This window comes from Zalophus californianus, chromosome 3, assembly GCF_009762305.2.
Source record: "Zalophus californianus isolate mZalCal1 chromosome 3, mZalCal1.pri.v2, whole genome shotgun sequence".
In the NCBI taxonomy this organism is placed as follows: domain Eukaryota; kingdom Metazoa; phylum Chordata; class Mammalia; order Carnivora; family Otariidae; genus Zalophus; species Zalophus californianus.
Genome location: NC_045597.1, coordinates 130,662,402 through 130,672,793, shown reverse-complemented (window position 1 = coordinate 130,672,793; position 10,392 = coordinate 130,662,402). Strand labels below are relative to the sequence as shown.

Sequence of the window (10,392 nt, the reverse complement as noted above, 5' to 3'; positions counted from 1 at the left end):
TATATATGATTTGCAAATATTTTTTATCATTCTGTTGGTTGGCTTTTATTCTATTGATACTGTCTTTTGGGCAGTTTTTAATTTTCATGAAATAAAACTTATTTTTCTGTGACTTGTGCCTATGGTTCCACATCTAAGAAATCATTGCCAAATCCAATGATATGAAATTTTTGCCCTATGTTTTCTTCTGAGTTTTACAGTTTTAAGACTTACATCTAAGTTTTTGATCGATTTTAAATTAATTTTTGTATATGGTGTTCATTAAGAATCTAATTTCATTCTTCAGTATCCAGTTTTGCCAGTACCATTTGTTGAAAAGACCACCCTTTTCCCATTGAATGATTATGGTGTACTTGTCAAAAATTATTTGGCTATGTATGAAAGGGTTTATTTCTAAACTCATTATTCTTCATCAGTTCACATATTTTTTTATGCCAGTACCACCCTGTTTTGATTATTGTAGCTTTGTAGTAAGTTTTGAAATCAGTGTGAGTTCTTTCATTTTTTTGTTTGTTTTTTGTTCTTTTCCTTCAAGATGGTTATAAAAGCTCTTGAGATTCTGTATGTATTTTAGGGTAGGTTTCTCTATTTCTGCAAAAAGAAAAAATCAACTTTTGATAAGGATTGCATTGATTCTGTAGATCAGTTTGGGTAGTTTTGATATCTCAATAATAGTAAGTCTTCTAATCTATTAACATGGAATATGTTTTTATTTATGTCTTGATTTCATTCAGCAATGTTTTGTAGTTTTCAATGTACAAGTCTTTCACCTACTTGGTTAATTCCTTACTATTTTATTCTTTTGATGTTATTGTAAGTTGTATTATTTTTGTCATTTCCTTTTCAGGTTATTGTTAGTACATAGAAATGCAAGTGACTTGTGTGTTGATTTTGTGACCTACTTTGCTGAATTATTAGTTCTAACAGGTTTTTGGTTTTTTTTTTTTTGGTGGAAACTTTAAGGTTTTCTACATAGAAGATTTTGTCATCTGAGAAAAGAAAATTTTTTTCCTTCCTTTCTAATTTGGATACATTTTTCTTGCCTAATTGCTCTGACTAGAACTTCAAATATTATATTTAATACAAGTAGTTAGAGTGGGTATCTGCCTTGTTCTGACCTCGGAGGAAAAGCTTTCAGTCTTTCCTCACTGAGTATGATATTTGCTGTGAGTGTTCCATATATGCTCTTATCATGTTGGGTAGTTTCCTCCTGTTTCTAGTCAGTCAAGTATTTTTATCATATGGTACTGAATTTTTTTCAAATGATTTTTGTGCATCAATTAAGATGACCACGTGTTTCTGTCTTCCCTTTATTCTGTTAATGTATTCCATTGATTGATTTTCATGTTAAATGATCCTTGAAAACCAGGAATAAATTCTACTTGATCATGGTATACAATCCTTTTAACAAGCTGCTAAATTCAGTTTGCTAGTATTTTTTTAGGATTTTTGCATCAATGTTCATGAGGGATACTGATCTGTAGTTTCCTTTTCCTATAATATCTTTGTTTGGCTTTGGTATCAGAGTAATGCTGGTCTCACAGAGTGAGTTAGGAAATATTTCCTCCTCAATTTTTTGGAAAAGTTTGTGAAGAATCATGGTAATTCTTCTTAAATGTTTGGTGGAATTCACCAATGAATCCATTATGTCCAGGGCTTTCTTTGTTGGGAGATTTTTGATTACTGATTCAATATCTTTACTAGTTATGGGTCTATTCAGATTTTCTATTTCTTCATGATTTACTCTTGATAAGTTCTGTTTCCAGGAATTTATCCATTTCATCTAAGTCATCCAATTGTCCATAACTCTTAAAATCTTATTTCTTTAGAATCAGTAATGTTTCCATTCTCATTTGTTTTTAGTAATGTCTTTTTTAAACCTTTAAAAAATCTTTAAAAAAATCTTTAAAAATCAAGCAAAATTTTGTCAATTTTGCTAATCTTTTCCAAGAACCAACGTTTGATTTCATTGTCTTTACTTTTTCGTAGTCTCTATCTCTGCTCTCCTCTTTATTACTGTCTTTTTGTCAGCTTTAGGTTTAGTTTGTTCTTTTTCTAGTTGCTTATTGTGTAAAGTTAGGGTTTTTTTGCTTAATGTAAACATTTATAGCAATACTTTTCCCCTTAACACTCCTATGCATCCCATGTTTTGCATGTTATAATTTCATTTTTCATCTGTATTTTTTTTAACTTCAGTTGTGATTTCTTTGAACCCTTAGTTGCTTAATTTCAACAGATTTGCAAAGTTTAGTTTTATTTCAGTTAGTGATTTCTAAACTGCAGCCATTGTGGTCAGAGAAGATATTTTGTATAATGTCTTTTATAATCTACTGGGATTTAATTTGTGGTTTAACATATGTTCTTTCCTGAAAAATGTCCCATGTGCACCTGAAAGGAAAATAAACACTGCTGTTGGGCAGAATGTTTTTCTTTGTTAGATCTAGTTGGTTTATTTTGTTAAGTCCCCTATTTCTTCTGTCTGGTGGTTCTATCCATTACTGATATGAAGTACTGAAGTCTCCTATTACTACTGTAGAACTGTCTATTTCTCCTTTCAATTCTGTTTTTGCTACATATATTTTGATGGTCATTATTAGGTACATAAATGTTTTATCTTCTTGCTGCTTTGAAACTTATTTATACAATGACCTTCTTCTAACATTTTTTTTTAACTCAAATCCTATCTTGTCTGATATTAGGATAGCCATGCCTGATTTCTTTTGGTTACTATTTGCATGGAGTATCTTTGCCATTGAGGCACCTTCAATCTATTTGTGTCTTTGGATCTAACATCTATTGTGAACAGCATATGGCTGAACCTTCTTTATCTGTTCTGTAAACATTTGTCTTTTGATTTGGAAATTTTAATATATTTACATTTAATTGCTGATATACACATGAAACTAATATAACACTGTATGTTATTCTTACTTTACTTCAATAAAAAAGTAATTACTGATAAGCAAGAACTAACTTCTGTCATTTTGCTACTTGTTTTCTATATGCTTTATAGATTTTCTGTCCTTCATTTCCTGCATTACTATCTTTTGGGTTTAGATTTTTTTTTTTTTTTACACTGTGATGTTTAAATTCCTTTCTCATGTCCTTTTGTATATATTATCTAGCTATTATCTTTGTGGTTACCATGGAGATTACATTTAACACCCTAAAGTTTTAACACTCAAATTTAAATTCATGCCAGCTTAACTTCAATAACATACAAAAACTGCTCCTTTCACAGCTCTTTGCATGCATCTTTTGGTGGTTGTTGTCACAAAATTACATCTTATACAGTCTACATTCTAAAACAGAAGTTAATAATTTTTTAAAGGTCTCTTAAATTATGTAGAGAATGAAATGTAGAGCAAAAACTCAAGTTACAATGATAGCTTTTAGACTGTTTTAAGATTATTATCTTAAATCATGTAGAAAACAAGAAATGGAGTTAAAATTCATTGTTACAATTCTAGCTTTTATAGATGTCCATGTATTTACCTTTATGGAGACACTTCTTCATATGGCTCTGAGTAGTATGGACATAGACATACTGTCTAGTGTCCTTTAATCATTTCATCCTGCAGGACTCTCTGGAGCATTTCTTTGTATGCCTTGTGAATTTTATTGAAAACTGGATATTTGAATCTAATAATGTGGTAACTCTGGAAATCATATTCTCCCCATTCCCCAGTATTTACTGTCTTGTTATAAGCTGTTTGAGACAATATTAGCCTAAGGTGTAAACTTAAAGTCTTCCTAAGACTTTTCTGAACCTGTACCTTTCCCTGGGCATGTATGGTCACTTTCTAATTTCCCTTGTATATGCAGTTGCCTTCTAATGCCTTAGTCTTTAATATATGGTTCCCAACAGGGGAAAAAGAGAAAAATGGAGGAGGAGGAGAAAAAAGGGTGTTAGCCCTTTGTTCTTGTTGTTTTTTTGGGGGGGGGTGTTAGCCCTTTAAATACCCTAGAGATCACTCCTGCCTGAGCGGAGGGGCTTGCAACAATGGAAGAAGGTCCAACATCAAGAGCCATCACACTCTTTGCACCTCTGTGATCAGAAGCAGCCCTTAGGGGTCACAGCACAGATCTCCAATATTTGGAGGATGGGTTCTTTTTGTCCATCCTGGTTTCTACAACCTGTGTGTGTGCAGGTTGCTCCAGGAACATATGCTCAGCTTCCTATCATGACACTGAGGGTGGGAGATAGGTAGCTAAAATTGACGAAAATTAACTGCAATTTAGCATGGAGGCCTATTTGAAGAAATAATGATGGAAAACTTCCCAAATTTGATGGAAGACATACCATTAACCATCCAAGAGGCTGAATGTACTATAAGGTATACTCATGGAGTACACTGTTTTCTTGACTTTCTCCACACCTACCATAGTTGCCTTAAGCATCTTTAAGACTACTGTTTTAAAGTATTTGTCTAGTAGATCTGCCATTGGGTGTTATTCAGAAATAGTTTGTTGATTTGTTTTTCCTTTGAATGGGCCTTACCTTTCTGTTTCCCCTAGAAGTTTTAAGCCTTCGATAGATTCCAAACAAATTACATCAAACAGATTCTTCTAGTTCAATTGTTGTCTGGGTGGAAAGATAGATTCTTGGTGCTTCCTACTCTGCTTTCTTCCCTAATCCTCTGATGCACCTTATTTTTCCTAAACAAATTGTTTCAAAACACTGTTCCTCTCAAAGCTTTTGGCCTAACATAAAACATTTGGGCAAATATCAATTAATCCCTTCAATGTCAATAATGTGAAGCCTCCTCCCAACAGCCTAATTTCACTCTCCCTGTGCAAAGGTTTTCTAAAAATATAAATTAAAAAATTAAAAAAAAAAAAACTGGAATGCAGCATCAGCAAGGTAGACACAAGACTGACCAAAGGAAATTTCTGGAGTACTAACTTCATAATTCAGCTCAATTATGATCAGTCACACCACTCAGCCCTACTCTCTACACTTGTGTCATTCTAACTTGCTATGTATTTTTATATTATAAGAAGAGAGTAAGATACCAATGGAAGTGAGATTGGAGAATGAAGAGAATTTGTTAAATTGAATTATATGTAGTATGAAAATATATATAACAGGTCAATAAAGTTCTGTTTCTAATGGACCCTGTCAGGGCTTTTAGGAGAGAGTGAGAGAGAAAGTGAGAAAGAGTAGGAGAAAAAGAATGAGAGAGAAAGAGAGAGAGTGAGAGAGAAAGACAAATTGCACAGATACCAGTATTCATTGCTAATGAAGTTTGACCTTAAATTCATTGCTCACTGAACATGCATACTAAAAATTTGAATTTGACACCAAACTGTTAGGTGAATCTGGTGGCGATACTATTAGAACACTGACACAATGCATCAGTTCAAGTTAAAATAATCATATTTTTTACACATTTTTATAAAGGCAAAATTTTTATTATTCTCAGATTTATTATTCTATTTTATTATTCTCAGATTTTACCTCCTAAAATTATATGACATTTTGTAAGGTTAATAGAGATAATATGACCTTCCATTTGTCTTGGTATATTTTCTTTAATAATGAAAAAAATCAACTGAGATTGTCTTTAAAATATCCATATAATTTTTCCTAAAGAACAAATAGAATTTTAAAAGACTGTTCAAAAAGTATTAAAGTTTGCTAAGTCCATCTATTTCAAGCTGCTAACTAGCTATTGCTTATATATTTATATCTCCGATTCTAGATTCATGCACTTTTCTTTCAGACTTTATATCCTATTTAAACCAATAATAAAATTCAACCATTAAATGCCTAGTCAGAAATTTCAAAGGCCCGAGACCCTGAGCTGCTCTGCAAGTCACCATGCAGCGTGGAAGTCGGAGCCGCACCTCCCGCATGGCCCCTCCGGCCAGCCGGGCACCTCAGATGAAAGCGGCACCTAGACCAGCGCCAGCAGCTCAGCCTCCGGCAGCGGCTCCACCAGCTGCTGTTGGCTCACCTGCTGCTGCGCCCCGGCAGCCAGGGCTCATGGCCCAGATGGCAACCACTGCAGCTGGCGTGGCTGTGGGCTCTGCTGTCGGGCACACGATAGGTCATGCCATCACTGGGGGCTTCAGTGGAGGAGGCAATGCTGAGCCTTCAAGGCCTGACATCACTTACCAGGAGCCTCATACCAGGGAACCCAGCCAGCATACCAGGAGCAGCAGCAGTTTGGCCCATGCCACTATAAGATGAAACAGTTTCTGGAGTGTGCCCAGAACCAGGGTGACCTGAAGCTTTGTGAAGGTTTCAGCGAGGTGCTGAAACAGTGCAGATTTGCAAATGGATTAGCCTAATCAAGAAGTTCAAATTGAAGATAAGGAAAATCATCTCTCATAACCAAGTTAATTTAGCATAAAAATATAATTGATGGTGAATGGTGAATATATAAAGTGTAAAACCACCAGTTAAGCTTCTCCTTCATCATTAAATACAGCTTTCTTCAGAATTGGAATAAAAAAGGTTGTTCTTACTGTATAGTTCATTGAGATGGTTTGAATTTGGGGTTGGGCAGATATCTGTGTGCCTCCTTAAATCACCTTTTGTGATGTTCTCATTTGTGAATTAGAATAAAGTGATTTTCTACCCCCCGGCAAAAAAAAAGAAATTTCAAAGGCCCATGGAGAAATGCCTTACTTAAAACCATTTCATGTTAATATTTTTACTAGATCATATAAATCTGCAATAAACTTAATGTTCCAGATACCTCTAAAATGCTGTAACTTTTTCTAGCACTGGGTTCCTTGTTCTTCCTCAAGGTACAGCCAAAAAGCTTAGATAAGCATCAGATGTTCCCTCAGAAGTGATAAGCCAACATAGAAGAAACGTTCTAATGCCTATTTCTCTGCTAGGCACTCTATGGAAGAAAATACAACATGGCATTTTTTAAGATTTTATCTTTAAGTAATTTCTACACCCAGTGTAGGGCTAGAACCCACAACCCCAAGATCAAGAGTTGCATACTCCACCAACTGAGCCAGCAAGGTGCCCCATATGGTTTTGATTCATCCAATTTATTCTTTTACTGAATTATCCATAATGGCCTCCTAACACCTCTTCTTGCTTCTACATGTGCCTTACCAACTCCACCCACCCATGTCACCACTCCATATTCTGTTCTTGTTAAATATTTTATTTATTGAAGAGAGCACGTGGTAAGCAAGAGCTGGGGGGCGGGGCAGAGGGAGAGGGAAAAGCAGACTCCCTGCCAGGGAGCCCGATGTGGGGCTCTCGATCTCAGGGCCCTGGGATCAGGACCTGAGCTATCCAGGCACCCCAATCTGTTCTTTATAGAGCATAAAAAGCTATACTTTAAAAAATCATATGTAATGGAACAACACCTGGAGTATTTGTGCATTCCTCCCTTCTGAAAATTCCTAGGCTAGTCTTCAGTGAACAAAAAATGCAGATGACTAAATTGAATTTATGTATTATCTAGAGTTAATAAGGGTCCATTGATAAAACTGGAAAAAAAAATTCTGGTCCTCTCCTACCTGCAAGAGGAGATGGTTAAAAGCCTCTGGATGGAAAAGGTTTTTCTAGAAGGAAAGAGTCTTTCTGGAACATTAGAAATTTTTTTGCTTTTTCCCCTCGGGAAGGGTCACATTGTTAGCACCATAGTTTTCCTTGCTGCATTACCCTTTTCACTGGGAGATCCGGTTTGTACGTGAATCTTCCCTTGAAGATATTCTCCCCGCCACTAGATATCTGGTCTTGAATTGGGGTTAGGGAATGGTTCTCAACATAGGGACTAGGGCTAGTTTGCCATTGTAAATCATTGAGCACAGGTTAAGCTGCTAAACAATAGGAGACAAGCATAGAAGGAAGACAAAATATTAAAATTAACTCAATTTCTTGCAAAGCAGCTGTTTATAGTAATTCCTAGGTTTTCAGTAAAATAGAGTAGGCCATGGAGGACAGTAAGTTTGCAAGTCCCTCCTCTCCACTATCCCTTTCCCCTCCCCCTGTCCACCAAGAAACCCCTCAGTGGAGCCGATAGGTCATATCAGCTGAAAATTAAGAATAGACCTATTGCTGGAGAATGAATAATTGAAGAAAGAGCGTGATCTTCCCAACAGCAGGGAACTGTGGAGGGGCTTCATAGGGGATGCAGAACAGAATCAGGAGACAGGGCTGGCTGTGAACTGCCATCAACTAGAAAACTTTCCAATTTCCTCCTACCTTCCTATGCTCCATGTGAATAATTCTTACTCTTTAGGTGGTAGGGGAAATATAAACTCCTTGGAGTTTTCTGATGAGGAAGAGATGGAGAAAAATTATTAAATTGTGTATAGTAACTAAGATTGCAATTACACTTTCATTTGTCTCAACAGTTTATCTGGACAAACTAAATTTTAAACTGGCAGTAAATGGGAAAAAATCACTGTACCAACAGGATTCACTTGCATGAGTCATACACTCCAGGCAGATGAGGGTTCTGAACCAGGAGACGTTAAGTATAGCCATTAAAATATCCCAATTATCTTCAGTGCTCAAAAATTATAGCTTGTTACTCTCCTGCTTAAAACTCTCCAATGGCTTTCCTTTGCATTTGCAATGAACTCCAAATGTTACCATGGCACACAAAGCTCCAAGTGTCTTCTTCAGCAGTCTGATTTTCTGGATATTCCAATGAACTAAGCTTATTTCCATCCCAGGCCTTCAGTACTTTTTACTCCCTCCACCTGGAATACTCTCCCCAGATCTCACATGACTGAGACCTCCTCCCAGATGTTTCAGCTCAAGACCTAGCTCTTTGGGAAAGACCTTCCTAACTACCCTATTTAGTGTTCCTACCACTCTAAATCATTCTTGATAAACTCATTCTGTCTTCTGCCTTATCTTTTTCCTATGCTATACCATGCTCAAAAATCTCTTACTTTTTTTGGTTAACTGTTGATTGTCTGTTTTGAATCTAAGTTCATAAGATAAAGGAATAGGTCTAACTTATTTACCACTATTCCTAGCACCCAAAACAGGATCTAAAAGATTAAAAATGCTCAATAAATATTTATGGAATGATTCAAGGCTAGTAATCATTTTTATCAAAATGGTATTTTGTGTGTTGCCTTTAATGCAGGAAGTCTTAAAGAGGCTCCCCTTCAGAAATCTGATATAGAAACCTTCCATGAAGTACATGAAAAGGTAACAACTCACACAGAGCAGCTGCAGGGGAGGGAGGAGAAATCATGGAACAGAAAGAGTCCAATATATGAGAAGGAGAAACCTAGTTTAACCTTATGGTCGCAGTGTGAGTTCATGGCTCTAGGTCAATAAATAGAATGATTGATGATTGAAGAGTCTCAATGTCTTATACTCCATATCAATGCCCCTTTGTCCTCTAACATTGTAGTCCTCTCTTAGTGTGACTGAGATCAACCATGTGATTTCTTATAAGCAAAGGGATGTTATTAATCATCATTCAAGCAAAGGCTTGATAAGAATGTATATGTATTTTTATATATAACTGGGGTGGTCTACTCTTGTACATCTGCCTCTCCATGAGAACATACTGAAATCTGCTGGGGAAATTTGTGACACATATGTAAAAGAACTGAGGCCATTCTAAACTAGTAAACATCTGGCCAACCTTCCGACATATGAGACAACCCATACCAAATCAGCAACCCACAGCTGATTACAGAAATACAAAAGAGCCAAGACCAGAAGAGATGCACAGCTGATTTGAAGACTCAACAGTTTTGAGTTTGTTAAGCAGTGATTATGGTAGCAAGACTGCAACAGCAGATAACTGGATGAAAAAGTAAGATTATTCATGCTGATAACTCTCAAATCCACAGCTCTAAATCCATCTCTCTAGTCCACTTATTTCTCTTGGAACATAAGACTCAAATTTATCGGGGCGCTTGGGTGGCTCAGTTGGTTAAGTGACTGCCTTCGGCTCAGGTCATGATCCTGGAGTCCCGGGATCAAGTCCCACATCGGGCTCCCTGCTCGGCAGGGACTCTGCTTCTCCCTCTGACCCTCTTCCCTCTCGTGCTATCTCTCATTCTCTCTCTCTCAAATAAATAAATAAAATCTTTAAAAAAAAAAAAGACTCAAATTTATCACTATTTTTATAGTGATAATAACAGCAAAATCTATTGAGTATATTTTATGCCATGCCCTGATATGCATTTACTATGAAATATTTCATTTAGTGTTTATAAAAATTATTTACATATGGGGAAATTGAGGCTTACATAGGTTGAGTATTTCTCCAAGTATCCCTTAGCTAGTAAATAGATCTAGGACTCAGACATGGGAAATTCAACTCTATGGTCTGTTCTTACTCCATAGGTTTTTCTCCCCCCTTACAGTCATAGCCATTGGTCAGAGTAGCCTGAGGATAGTTCAGAGTCAACATGTACAATGTGGTTGAGCTCTATCTT

At 36.2% G+C, this 10,392-nt stretch overlaps 1 pseudogene; it reads left to right on the top strand.

Annotated features, from left to right (window-relative positions):
- The first annotated feature begins 5,824 nt into the window (after positions 1-5,824).
- Positions 5,825-6,478, top strand: LOC113920212 (annotated as a pseudogene).
- The last annotated feature ends 3,914 nt before the right edge of the window (positions 6,479-10,392 follow it).